The following is a 14,977-nucleotide window of genomic DNA, read 5'->3' as shown; positions in this document are numbered from 1 at the left end:
AGTGTTTTAAGTGATGTTATTAGCATATTGTGCTATGATTAACTTATTGTATTAAGGAAGATAAAGAAGAAGAAAGAAATGCACTGTCTTAGATATAGCTTTAGAAATTCCAGATAGTAGAAGGCTTAAAAAGAAAACTAAAATGTGAATGATAAATGAGATAAATCACACATTTGTTCAAGCTACTGCTTTAAAAAAACACACAATAAACTTCCCATCCATAGGGGATTTATGACTAATTGGGGAGATACTTAAGCAGAGAGGAAACTGCAGCTCAGGATATTACAATAGAGGTAAATGTGGGGTGGCATGGGTTTACATGGTTGGGCAGTGTGGGATAATTTCTAGAAATGGTGCCACTTAAGCTGAGCCTTGGAGGATGAGCAGACTTAGGCAGGTAACAAACCATTTATATGTTCTTGTGTATTGGCAGGTGGAGGTGGGAAGTGATGGTGAGGAAGATTCAACATCTCTATGGGGGTGTCACACTGATAGGGCTCAACTCATCCTAAATTAAACCATATCTTTTCATCTACTTTTCCTTTTCCTCTGACATTCCCTTGTCAGTAGATGATGCAGACACTCCCCTAATTGTTCAAACCCAAACTTGCACATTATCCTCACACGTCCTCTCCTTCAACAACTACATATAGTCCATCAGTTACTGAGTCTGGCCATTCTGAATGATGTTTGGAACCCCCATATACACATGCCATGCCCCCTTTTGCCTCTGAATGCTTGTAAACATTTCCTCTGTCTGGAACGTGGTTCCTCTCCCACACATCACCACCTTTGCTTGCTGACTCATACTCAGTCTTGTAAATCCCAGTTTAGATATCTTTGTACCAGAAAGCTTTGCATGACAACCTATTAGACGCTCTTCCTGTGGCTCCCCAGCAAGAGCAAAGCATGGATGACATTCTGTTGTAATTGCCTGGTGGTTTCTCTGTCTCTTTCACCTGTTTAGATCATGGGCCACAGCCAAGATCTTCAGTGAAGAAAGTCCATAGGCTGGAGGTCAACAGATCAGAGATGAGAAAGGGTAAATGGTACAATAGCTAGAATCTATGAGTGTCAAAGAAGGAAGGAATTTTGTACAAACCTGGAGTATCTTTTATAACAGAAACATTTTTTTCTGGTCATACAAAGCTCTCAGATGGTCTTCAGGCCCCAACTCTAGCATATATTTACTATTCTTAATAATAGCTTTAATCTTAGGTGGTTGAAAGTATCTGGTGAATATTTCTCATTGTTGCCTTTCAGTTTTTTCATTCCCAAGTTGAGACTCTACGTCTGCAACCCCTTTTACTGAGACAGCCAGTCCATCACAATGCCTTTGAAACAGCCAGTCCATCACAGTGCCTTTGAAAACAGTCACAATGCCTCCCCACAGCAATTGTTTCCTCCCTGGGGAGGGGAAAAAAACATGTTTTTAAACTTAGCTTTCAAAGTATGCTCTCTTATTGGCTCATTCTTTTTCCTTTAATGCTCTCTTCAAAATCCGACTTTTCTAATGCTGTGTAGTTCTCACTGAATGACTGATTTCCAGGGATTTGAAGGTCTTTGGGCCATCCCAGTGGAACTGATGACAGGCATTCCTACCATGTACTGTCTTGCCAGGTGGCATTTTGTATCCTTTTATTTAGAGCATCCCAGTGAATCCTTACACGGTGGGCACCCTTCTCCTACCGCCTCTGTCAGAAGTTTCCTTTTCTTTCTCCTTCCTTTTCAACTTCTGTAGCTGCTAGAAAAGGCACGGTGGAGAAATCAGTAATATTAGTTCCTTTTCTTCTCATCTTTTCCACACTCATCTCTGCTTTTCTTCTCTTTACTTCTCCCATTCCAATTCTTTGGCTATATCTTGCTCGCCACTTTTTAAAGAAGCAGACACAGAGCCCCTTGAGGCACCGTCTCACTCTCCAGGCACAGACTTGCTCTGAGGGACCCAGAATGCCGATGTTTGACCTCTGACCTCATAGGGCTCCTCCCACCTTGACTTCCTCACCAGGTTCTGCAGAGCTTGAACAGACCCCATGCTCACTGGCACCATCATTCTCCACTCTCACGTTTCTTGTTCTTCCCTGGGGTCCATTGCATTATCGCCAACAATTCCTCACTCTGCTGAAGGAGATACACCCCAGAAGACCACAACTTGATCTGGATAACTGAATTTGATCAGAGATTGAAAAAAAAGAAACCCTTTGAAGATGAAGTTCTATGAAGCCATTTTTAGTGATTTGAAACCTGCTAGCAATTCAATTCAAATGAATTCGATGGTGCCATTTAAATTAGTGATGTGTGAATATCATACAGTGTGGACAGAAGAGTGGTTCTCATTATCTGAGAGGGTTATCTTCTTTGACCCAGCAGGCAGCCTCAGTGCAAAGTGTGGGAAACTAAATCAGCTCTGATAACCAGTGGGTGTCACATGTCACAGATGGATCCTGCTTACGTCTGATAGAATCACTTCTCACAAAACCAAACAGGAGCAGTTGTATCATCAGTCTTGGCCTGCTGCCTGTTTTCTCCTCTGGGGGTTGCAGAAAGGCTCAAGTGGAAAGAAAATTAAGAATTCTGGGGCTTTTTGAGTACTGACAATTTTTCCCTCAGCCCTAGGATACCCTGACTCTCAAGCTTCTGGCTTTATAGATTACCAGAGGAGATCACACCAGCTTTCTCACCCATATTTCCCTCTTAGATGCTCCTTTACAAGAAGCACTGATTTAGAGCACCGGGCCTCTGCTTGCTGCTGGCTTGGAAGCTCATCTCAATGAGACACTGACAGAGAGAGCAGTCAGAAGGACAGCTCTTCCAGTTCAGGATGAATTCCTGCAGAGCACACTGCAAACCTGTGCCCACCACCAGCTCTAGGGTGAGGAGATGGGCAGTTAGAGCCTGCCTGTGTTCCTTCACTGGGTTGGGAGCTGGGCAGAAAAGTTGTTTTTTTTACGCTTTTCGCAATCTATTAGGTAGGTAGAGAAACCACATTCCACCATTTTAGAAATAAAGAAATGGAAGCAAACACTGCTATGTGTCTGGATAGAGGCTGTGAAACACATCAGAGAGGTAACTGAGCCTCAAGTCTTCTGACAACCAGCATGGCCTCTTGCTTTGGTTTCAGCTGCCTCTCCCAAACCCTCCTTCTGGGTCAGAAGTTACATTATTCTGAATAAAAAGAAGCTACCTTAAAAAATTCTAAGCATGTAGTTTGTTCTCCAGTCACTGAACTGATGCATTTATCTAATCTGCACACACAGAGCTCCGACTTCATTGTGTTTTGGTAAAATCACATTCCAGGACTTTGTGGTTGATATTATGCAATGCCACTTGGCTGGTTTGTGCTCTGCCAATTTTTTGGAACAAGCTTAATTATGCAAATGAACCTGATAATAGATTATTCATTTTAGTCATGCTCAATTTTTTATTTTTTATGCATGGCCCCGATGACTTGGACAGAGCTTAGTAGCAGCTCATCTCATATCTAGCAAGGAGACATAGGAAAGGACACAATTCTGATTCAGGTCAACTGTGCTGAAGGGCATCAAGCTATTTCAGGGAAAGTCACACTTGAGGCAAGGCCAACTATTTCTAGGGTAAATGCCAGCTGTTAGCGCTTATCTGTTGTTCCCAGACTGAGAGGCCATTTCCTGGGACTGGAGGAGCTATGACACTTAGAGGCAGATAGGACATTACTTGAAACTATGGGTTGAAGGTAAATGGAAAAGAAACCTGTTCGGTTATTTTCACTGATTCCTACACTGCAGTATTTCCCAAGGATAATAAAAAGGGGGCTGGAAGGAAAGCAGTAGAGACAAGTGGAAATAGATAAGCTAGAGTGTCTTGCTCTTCTCTGAAGAAAGGAAGTGAAAATAATGCAGAAACAGAATGGCTGACTATCTGTAACTCTTTCATTTTTCCTCATGCGCCACAGTCTTATTGACGGTGGGCATTTGCATATTTTTGATGGACTTCATTCTGCCCCTTAGACTTGGCTAACCTTATACATCCTATGGGCTTCAGTTTAAATATTACTTCTCCAAGAAGTTTTCCCTGAATTTTTTCCCTTCATTATCACCCCCAGAATAGGTTAGTCACCCCTGCAATGTCCTCTCATAGAATCAGGTACATTACTGATTGTGCCACTTTACTTAATGGGATTACTTTTAGGTTATATGACTCCCTGTCTATGAAGGTGACAATGTTCAGGCTGTATATTGATGCACAGCCACCACGTAAATCAATGTTTGGTGATGGTAGTCATTTAAATATTGGTTGAATGAAAGAATAAATGAATGAATGAATAAATGATATGCAGTTGTGATGGAGTTCAGGCTTTGCTATGGTCCTTAATGCCTACTGAAGCCCAGGAAGAGTCACCTAACTTCGTGGCAATGTCTGTTTCTAATCATGGAACATAATGACCTGTTTTCTACTGCAGAGTTGTGTCTAATTGGTTGATGACTTTTGTAAGTATGGTGGTCAATGGTGGCTAAAGTATTTGTCTGTCCAACAAACTTGCCCTTAATCTTTCTTTTGCTAAACTGCCCCTCCTCTCCTCCAGGACTGAAATTGGAAGAAAGCATTTTCTTTTCTGACAGGGTTATTGTATTGGGTGATTTGGATCTGGGACCACTGATAGCTGTCATGTCTACCATCTCAGACAGGGCTTGCAGATGAAACCAATCAGAAAGCTAAGTAGAAAGCTAAGTAGAAAGAGTCCTAAGATCGTGATTCTTCTTTGCTCCCATGGCCTTCCTCAAGACACATTATAGATAGGAAGACAATGAAATATGTTTTCCTTAAGTCACTATGAGTTTCACTTTTATTTCTTACAATTGCATGAGATCTGGCTAATGCAATGACTGAAGTGGTGGTTTTTTACTATATGCCACATTACAAATATTTTTAATGAAATATTTAAGCTGAATTTAAGGGAAAAGGCTGCCACCTCCTTAGTTCCCATGTTTAAATAGCTTCTGATTTTACAACTCAGAGTCCTGATAAATATAGAAATTGCTACCTGAGACCAGATTTAAGGGTCAGGTTTTGACATTTCTGGTACTGGTAGCTAAGTAGTGGAGGGTACAAGAATGACATGGATCAGCAATCAATTGGGATTTTAAGGAATTTATCTTGACAAAGAGACCTCAAGGCTGGCAAATTGTCCCCTACAATGATTCAACCCCTAAGGCTCTTACCACAACTTTCATTGTACCAATGGGAAGTGGATAAATTATTCAAGCACCAAGAAGAAGTCTCAAGTCCTAATTCTGTCTCAGGCTTATCTAAGGAGGCCATGGTGAACTCTTCTGGCAAGTATCCAGGGGAAGGCAGAGAAGCTCATTCCGGGACTTTTACTATGGCCAGGGAGGGGAATCCTTGATCCTTTGGTTCAGATCCCTCATGCTGTATATGCTGTGGGCCAGAGATGGCTTGTGGGCTTTCCAATGGGTGTTCTTGTTGCAGACTGTGTACTCCTCCATCATTTATATCAGCTATGTTGGGATAGTTAAACTTTTATTTGGCAAGACTATGAGAAGACTAGAGATTTGATTTAATAAATGACATGATTTGGGCTGTCTGGGAGGAGTGGATGTTGTACATGGGATACTGGCATTTTGATAGGTGGGCATTTTTAAATTTAATGTCAGGGAGAAGGGTACCTTGAGTGTCCTAGGAACTCAAGTAGTAAACTGTGTGTTGTAGTTATTAATTGCAGCTTGTCAACTTTCCTAGCTATTGTGTTGTCCACAGAGCTTTTCCATCTTTTCTCTGGTGAAATGCCCCTTTCTCTCACTTCTCTCTCATCACCTCCCACCACCATCCCAGCCATAGGAACGACCTTGTAAATAACTCACGTCTGGCCACAGTTGTTTCCTGGGGTTGAAAGATTATCTCTGGAAAAAAGATGCTTTCTTCATGGGGGATGTGAATCTGAGACTGCAGAGACCAACAGGGATGAGAGGTGGAAAAGTAGTTTGTGTTCGCTGGATTTGATTGTCTGTCTCTAAGGCCCCAAGACCCCGGACCTTTCCAAAGCTCATTCAATCCTGAGGCTATTCCAGTATCCTACCAACTTCTTCAGTCAATAAAATCTCTGTTCTGTTTAATGTAGTTTGATATGGATTTTTATTACTTGTAACCGAAACTGCTGTGAGCTCAGTGTCATCTCCTTAGAGAGTCCCTCTTCGACCACTCTGGCTAATTTAGTGCCCTTTCTGCCACTATCACTTTCTATCTTGTTGCCCTGTTTTATCTTTGTAGCACTGATTGCTTTCTGAAATTACCTTGTCAAGAGTTGTCTAATTTTATGTCTGTTTATTGCTTATTTCTTCTCTTCTTGCCTGCTACTAAGATCTAAGTCTATGAGGTCAGAGATTTCAACTGTTTTATTCAATAATTACTTTCACAAGGCCTAGGACAGAACCCAGCATGCCGTGGGTACTTCTTGATAAATATTTATTCATTGAATTACTCATTAACATAGGCATAAAGACTAAGAAGTACCGAAGGAAAGGGGTCTGCAGGAGACATCCATACTTCCCTATATTGCTATTCCTAGCTTTCCGAGTACCTCACCAACTAACGTTAAATATTTTTCCAGTTTCTCTTCTCCAGTTGACCTTTATCTACAGTAACCTATTTGATATCCACACTGCTGCTCCCATAACCCACCTCTGCCCCTCTGCTGCTTTTCTGTCCACAAACTCCAACCTCAGTCAACATCAGCTTCTCTAAATGCTTACACACCAGATGATCTAACCATTGGAAATGTTACATTTTCTTTGGTTCCCACTGAAGGAATTTACCCTACCACAGACCTTGAGTTCATTATGACTTGCCTGAATAATTTTCTCAAGCTTTCCATGGGAAGAGGTAATTCGTTGATCTATTTTGTTAAGTGTGTGTAACACTTTACTTTTTTTAAAGTGTTTTTGATTGTGTTAATCTCAGCTGGTCTACACAGCATCCTTCATGAAGGAGATCAGGATTGGAACTGGTATCAAATCTTCAAAGATGAGAAAACCAAGGTACTGAAACACCAGTGGTTTTTCTAAAGCTACAGAGATGGTGAAGGTAAAGCCTGGACTTGAATCCAGCCTTTTGTTTCTTTGTAACATATTAGACTATAGAGGAGGCTGTCCATTGGGATGAGAATCAAATCACAGAGCTTTGGTAAACAGGTAGAGTCTAGGCCACATACTCATGTGTGACCATACTGCAAAACAAATTAGGATGTCAAATATGTATCACTAGCCAAATTTTCAATTCTTAAAAAAGAATTGAAACCTGCCATTTGGAATTTCTTATGGTACTGTTTATCAAATCCCAGCCACAAAGGGATAGAAAAATTTCAATTTTAAAGAATTTTTACTTTATTTATTTTAAGTAAAATCCAGTACATCACAGGCCAGATGGCATTTTAAGAATTTCAAGTCTGTAATTGTTGTCATGACATGAATCATTTGAATGGAGGCTACCATCCTTGAGCAATGTCTCAGAATAAACAGATCAAAGAGAGAAAACACATTTTCCCTGTGTTTGGAGCCATCATTCAAATGAAATAGACCTACCAAAGCCATGACCATCTTCCAAGAGATTGGACACTGTTACTGTGTCCACTGCAGAAGCATATTCTTGAGGAAATCTCATCAAAGAGTGGGGACTTCTGAGGGTCGTCCCTTATCCACCCCTAATGAAAAGTGTGACACCAGGCAGTGTTTTTAAATTTTCCTTACCTCCGTTTCTTTATTTGTAAAATGAAAGAGTTAAACTACAGAGGTTTAGAGGTCCTTCTGGTTCTAAGAGGTATTGATTTTCAATCATCTTTCTCCAGTAATAGAGTTCTCATTGATCATTGGTGTTATCCTACCCACCAAGAGAAGCTATGACGCCCAGTAAGGACACCTCGGAGTATGGTGGGTGGCAGAAGTTGGTCCTGATTCAACTACCACTGTGGCCAAGAGAGGTAGAAGACAGACAGTTATCAGCTGGGTGGCAAATACTTTAATTTGCACCAGGGTGTTTGTGTATCCTGGAGGGAGTCACTACGTTCTTAGTTACCCAGTGCCTTACCAGAAAACATCTTTGTGATGGCAAAGCAAGATTCAGTCAGCCTGTAGTTCAGTTGCCCTTTTGTGTGCTTTGTTGTTCTCGCTCCTGGATCCCGACATTGACCCTTACCCCAAGAGGAGAAGGAGAAGTGGGAAGTCAGAGGATATCACTGCTTCATCTGTGGCAGGAACAGGAGGGAGCCTTCACTGGCCTGAGGAACGGGGTTGGTCTCTAACTGCTACAAGGCTAGATGATCGCAGAGAATATTCCTTTAGGTCCAGGCACTTAATACCTGTCCTTCCAGATATGATTAAAGGACTGTCTTACTTAGGCCAGCGTAGATCCCCTTTATGGAGGCTTTCTTTATTGATAGGTAATTTTTTCCTTATGGTCAAGTTTTTCTGGGGCTGGGGTTTGGGAGGTTTGGGAGTTCCTGCTGTTTTAAATTCCTGCTTTTTAACCAATAGTATTCAAGTGCTTTAAAGATTTAAATTATTTAATCAAATGCATACTTATAACCTAATTCTCTTGTAACCTAAATACACTACTGAATTTGAATAGTCACACAATTCTTGCCAATAATTTAAAATTCTTGCCATTCATTTAAAACAGTTTACAACAGTGGCCTCCTGAAGCTATCATCTTTCCAGGAAATGCCTGTTCCCCCAGGGGAATTGCCAAGGTTGCCAAGGACAGGCAGTTGCAAGGACACTTGGGGTACTTTTAATGGCCCTGAGATCGGATGCAGCAATTGCCAATAGAATCATTGTTTGTGTGGGTGGGCATGGTGACTTCTAGTACTATAATTTTTAAAAAATTGTGGTAAAATATACATAATATAAAATTTACCATTTTAACTATTTTAAAGTATACAAGTCAGTGACATTAAGCACATTCATAAAATTATATAACTGTCACCCTGTCCATTTCCAGAACTTTTTCATCATCCCAAGGAGATATTCTGTACCCATTAAACAATAACTCTCTTCCCAGCTCCTGGTACCCTGTATTCTACATTCTGTCTCTATGAATTTGCCTATTCTAGCCACTGCATATAAGTGGAATCATGTAATATTTGTCCTGTTGTGTCTGGCTTAATTCATTTAGCATGTTTCCTAGGTTCATCCCTGTAGTAGTATGTATCAGAATTTCATTCCTTTTGATGGCCAAGTAATATTCCATTGTATGGATGTGCTACCCTTTGTTTATCCATTTTTCTGTTGATGGAGCATCGAGTTGTTTCCTTTTGGTTGCTGGGAATAATGCTGCTATGAGCATTGCTGTGTAAGTATCTTTCAAGTCCCTGCTTTCTGTTCTTTTGGATATATATCCAGAAGTGGAATTGCTGGATCATATGGCAATTCTGTTTAACTTTTAGAGGGACCATAAAACTTTTCCACAGAGGTTGTAGCACTTTACTTTTCTATCAGCAGTGCAGTTTCTCCACATCCTCACCAACATGATAATAGTAAGTGTTTTGGTTTTGATAATGTTTTGAAAAAATGGTATGAAATAGTATCTCATTGTGGTGCTGTTTTTGATAGAGCAAGAGAATCAAGGCAGAGGAAGAATATTCTTGCTTGGAAATTTAACCATTGACTATATCTCAGAAGATTCAAGTCCTGCCTCACAGATCTGAGGTCCATTTAGAGCAAGTTATTTAACCCCTGACTCATTGTTCTTCCCTAGTATGTGTGGTCATGAAACTCAGACGAAGTAAGTTACCCAGGAAATACTGCTTGCACCAGCCTAAGCTCAGATCACATGCTGCACGGCAGGCCATGTTGCTTCCTGATATGTTTGCCTTTAGTGAAGTATAGGTATGGCACAAGTTGGTGAGGCCCTGAGTGTAACAGACTCCATTTTTTGAAATGATAAACTTTATAACTCCTAAGGTCTGTAACATTCCATTCAAAATACTGGCCAATTTATTTATTGAAACTGTGAGTTTTTCTAGCTCATAATTTAGATAAGGAGGAGGTGGAATTTAGCCATTGATATTCTATAGAGATATATTAATTTTATGCAGAAATGTATTAGGAATAATAGAGAATTATATGTCATTTTCACTGACTTACATCAGCTTTTGGTGTGTGAACAAATAGTTGATTAAATAAATTCCAAATACCTTCCTTTCTCTCTCCCCAAATACTCAGCTACTGGTGCTTGTACAGAATCTGAAAGATAATATTCCACAAGACTCAAAATGAGTAGGGGTGCTCCTTAATCAAATAGGCAAGCTTTTCCAGTGAGATAAAGCATGGCTCTGTCCTGACTTTCCTTCATTTTAATTAGTTTCTTATCATCTGATAACACATTGGGATGAACATTCTTTCATATAAGGCTACTGTGTCTTCAGTATCATGATCTAGGAGTGATCTTAAGTAGAAAACTTCACATGCCATCTAAATAAGACAAGAGAGAAAGACTACAGACTGGGTATGCCAAAATGAAAACAGTTTTGCAGACAGCACCTAATTTTTAACTAGTTCATATTCAATAATTTCACATAGCAAGTCACCTCAGTGCTCCCAGCACATGTTTTTCATGAAGGAAATGGCAAGAAATAACACACCTCAAACATAAGGCAGTCCATGAATGATATTTTAAAATGTGAATCAGCCATTTGGATTCATTTGGCTGTGAAATATTCTGGGTTGAGCAGCTTTGGTCATTCTATTTGGATCCTTCTGGAATAGGAATTGCCTTTTAGTCTGTGGAGTTAAGGTAGAGGGATGCAGGTATGAAGAGGAATAAAAACTCACCTTTGTTCCCCTATAGTGTCTGAATCCCTTCTCAGAATGGAGATGAGATGTATATCCGTGACAAGCTTCTCAAATTTCAAAAAGGGTGTCAACCAATCCGCAAGCTCAGCCACAAGTTAAAACATTTCATCTCAAATTTAAGTAGCAAGAAGGTGCCCAAGCCAGGCAGTTGTCCAGGATTACGAATCTGAAATTTCTTTTGCTCTGTTCAAACTCTTAGTCATGAAAAAAATATTGATAGAGAAGGGCTCATGGGTTACACAACCTATTAAGTCCTCCAGATGAGTGCTTCCCAATTTCTTTTAACAAGGGAGATAATAAAATGGATATTTATTAAAAACAAGCATGTTGATATTTGCCGACTGGTACAACACTGGCAGTGACCAGCCTGAATCATTGGTGGCTGCAGGTGACCATATTGTATTGGTTTTGTCTTTGAAGATGTTCTTTCCCACACTGCAATGTCATGTTGAACCCCTGGCCCACCATGACCTCATGACAATAATTGTACTTTTGTGCCTATTGTCAAATACAGAATGAGAAAATAAGCCTCCGTGAATCCTGTCAAATTTAAATTAAAAGTATTTTATAACCACAATAGCAGCTATACATATTCGAACATTTTTTGATAAGTGAGACAATTATTCATGAAATAAATTTATGGGCACTACCTGTGGGACCCTTGGAAAAAAAACTCAGTTTTTCCAGGGACTTGTTGTACACAAGTTAGGAGTCACTGTGTAACCTAAATAAATTATGCTCTGTATTCATCAGATGAAAATCACAAACATCTAGGAGGGTTTGAGGGTTGGGTTCATTATATTATACAATGCCAGTGAAATTTTTGGCTTTATGAAAAAGTATTATTTATTGTCTTGGCAGTGAGTTTGATTTTATCTTTGGGAAGCAGAATTATAAACATAAGACTAGAAAAACATGAACTGTTTAAAAATTTGGAGGCAAATGTCCCACTTTACTATGGCCAGCAAATAGTACTTCATGACAGGTGTTTTAAATCAGCCCCATATCCTTACTATTGCTTCCTCTTTATCATGTACCTTTAATTTGTTATTATTAATGAATCTTATATGTCTTTGCAAAATAATGTAAAATCTTTTTTGGGATATAGCTGGATTTCAATAAACAAAATTAAATGACTGCTGTCAATAGGGTGGCAAGTCTACATAAGCAAAACAACAGAGGTATATATATTTGCTGATTCTTTGTATAAGATCTATGGTCACCTGAATATTGTGTTAAGATTTCTCTGCAAATCCAACTTTACTGACAAGTTTGATAGGTACAGTGTAGCTGGGAAAATCATTGGAATAAGAGGAAATTCTAGCCTTTAATTCTCATTTTTGGTATTAACTAACTGTATTATCCTGATCAAGGCTTTTTTATATTTGTTGTTTTACTTTGAAAGTCAAGTTTTGATCAGTTCAGAAATCAGGACTTCAGAGGCTTGAGGAAGTCTGTGAGGAATTAAGCATATGAAGCGCTGGGTGACAAAATCAAGGTGGGTACCGTGGGACTGGAGGGTGCCTGCCCCGCCCGAGGCATGCCAACCTTTTAAATACTCTGCCAGCTGAGGAGAGGAGTCAAATTTGCCCAGAGGCTGTCTGGTGGTGGTGTTTTTTTCTTTGTCTTTGTCTTTCTTTAACCCTTAGTCCCAGGGATCCTGCAGCCCCTGCCCCCCACCCCCTGTTCTGACAGTCGTGGCGACAACTCCACCATCAGCTCAGTCCACCTCTTTCAGACTGAGCAAGTGTGAAGAATGAAATGAGAGCCCGAGTGTGAGCTGAAGTGAGGGGAGAGGGGATGGCAGGTGGACAGACAGGAGAAGTCTTTGAGGAACTCATTGTCAGCCTCTGGCCCCAGGGCATAGCTGCAGCTGGTGGGGAACCAAGCAGCTAACCCACCTACCCAATGGGCTGCTCTGAGGGGTGGGCTGTCCTTCCTGAACTCTGACTTTGGACTGATGGACTGATTATGAATGTAAGAAGCAGAATCACAAGTAGTGACAGGTGGTAATAAATAACTTTCTTTCTCAGCTTCCTTTTCTTCCCTTCCCTAGACCCTTAGGCATTCAGCCTACTTCCTGTTCCTTTTAAGAGCTTTCTCATTATATTCTACCCATCGCTCAAGTGCAGTTCAAATGCCCATTCCTCCTCCAAGCCCTCCTCTGTGTCCTTGGCTGGATCTCTGTGCTCTGGCAGTGCTTGGTTTGGATCTCACTGAGTGCAGAATGCATCTACTGGGCGCTAGTGTTATTATATACGTGTCTGTCTCCCCCGCTGGTAGGGGAGCTGCTTGAGAGGTGGGATCACATCTCCCCTGCTCTTCTTCCTCGAAGTGCCTGGATCATGGTCTTGCCCAAAGTGGGTGTTCAGTAAATAAGGAAGGATCTAGAGGGTGTTATACTCAGTGAAATAAGCCAGGCAGAGAAAGACAAATACCCTATGGTTTCACTTATTGGTGGAATCTAAAAACAAAACAAAACAAAATGAACAAAATAACATAGACTCGGAGACACTGAGAAGTGACTGGTGGTTACCACCTACTGGTTGGGGTGGGTGGGTGAGGAGGGTGAGAGGGATAAAGGGGCACACACATTTTCAACCATAATGTAAGTTCATCACAGGGATGGTGGTACAGAATGGAGAGTATAGCCAAAGATTCTGTAACATCTTCCCATGATGACAGATAGTAACTGCACTAGTGGGGGTGAGGACTTAATAATATGGGGTAACTGTTGAACCACTGTGTTGTATACTTAAAACCAATATAAGATTTTATGTCAACAATACTTCAATAAAGCAAACAGTTACAAAAAAAGAAAGAGAGAGAGAGAGAGACAGAGAGAGAGAGAGAATCAACAGTACTTCAATAAAGCAAAGTTACAAAAAAGAAAGGAAAGAAAGAGAGAAAGAAAGAAAGCAAACAGTTACAAAAAAAGAAAGAGAGAGAGAGAGAGAGAGAGAATCAACAATACTTCAATAAAGCAGTTACAAAAAAAGAAAGAAAGAAAGAAAGAGAAAAAAAGAAGGAAGGAAGGAAGGAAGAGAAAGGAAGGAAGAGAAAGAAAGAAAGAAAGCTAGCTTAGAGTTTAGGTTCTGAGGCCAGAAACTCATACTCAGTCTTGGCTGCTGGACCTGTTATTATCTGTGACTCTGGATGAATTATCAATCTCTGTAAGCCTCAGGGCTTATTATTAGTCGTGTGGTTGGTTGGTTTTAGGGTTATATGATAACATCGTGCACAGTTCTCAGCATAATAATGCCTGGTGCCTGGTAAACACTGAATAAATGTTAAAACAATTTTGCTTTGTCTTGAACTAAATGTGCACTATACCACATTCCTCACTTTACTATATGAAGAGTGAATTTATACACAATGACAAGAGTGTTTCTGTTGTGGATGAAAAGCATATTGATGATGCTTGTTTATGATTTGATCACTTTGTGCATGATGACTTTTTGATGGACCAGAATGGATTGACAAAAACAAGAAAACGAAGATTTTGCATATTAGATAAAGTGGGATCTGGAAAAGAGGTGACTGATGTTGCAAAAAGCAGCAACTGCAAGCTAATTAGGAAAAGTAGTCTTGAAGTAAACAGGGTCAATTTTATTAAGCAGAGCAGTTTTATTAAGAATGACATATTGTTTAAAAAAAAAAAGAAGGGGAGAGAGTCAAAAGTAAAGATGAGGCAAAACAGAAAAATATAGAGAGAATCTTCTTGTGGAATCTATCCCAGAACTAGGGGGGAGGGAGCAAGAAATTCCTATCTACGGATACTTGAGGATTTGAGCAACCTGCTTAGAGGCCTGGAGCTGTGCCTGGGACAGGGGACTCATCTCACCATAAAGGGCCAGGTGCCCTTGAAGCCCAAGGGAACCCTGTCTTCCTGGGAGTGAAAAAGCCCTAGACTGAAAGTTCGGCTTATCTGTTAAAACATGCCAAAGCAGTTGGTGACTGAGATATGGACTAGTAATTCCCTTTTCCCGCTAGAGTCAGGAATGCCAAAATTCCTTATAATTTTGCAAGTTGACTTTGATTTTTAAAGCAGCTGTGAAATGAAAGAACCAATGTTGCAATAATGGAAGCATTTGAGAGTAGGCGATGCTTCATGTGAAGCCAAATAATTAGGAGGT

General features: G+C 40.3%; 1 protein-coding gene and 1 long non-coding RNA gene across 6 annotated transcripts in view; one reads left to right on the top strand and one right to left on the bottom strand.

The window, feature by feature from the left end:
* LOC108403483 (uncharacterized) overlaps positions 1–14,977 on the bottom strand; it is a 288,767-nt gene that overhangs the window by 3,284 nt on the left and 270,506 nt on the right. The gene's annotated exons all lie outside the window — the stretch shown is intronic.
* The window catches only part of LOC118971520 (uncharacterized), a 304,795-nt gene that overhangs the window by 255,274 nt on the left and 34,544 nt on the right, over positions 1–14,977 (top strand). The gene's annotated exons all lie outside the window — the stretch shown is intronic.

Source organism: Manis javanica, chromosome 7 (genome assembly GCF_040802235.1).
Source record: "Manis javanica isolate MJ-LG chromosome 7, MJ_LKY, whole genome shotgun sequence".
Taxonomy (NCBI): Eukaryota; Metazoa; Chordata; class Mammalia; order Pholidota; family Manidae; genus Manis; species Manis javanica.
Note: the sequence above shows the minus strand (reverse complement) of the source record. Positions and strands in the feature narration are given on the sequence as shown.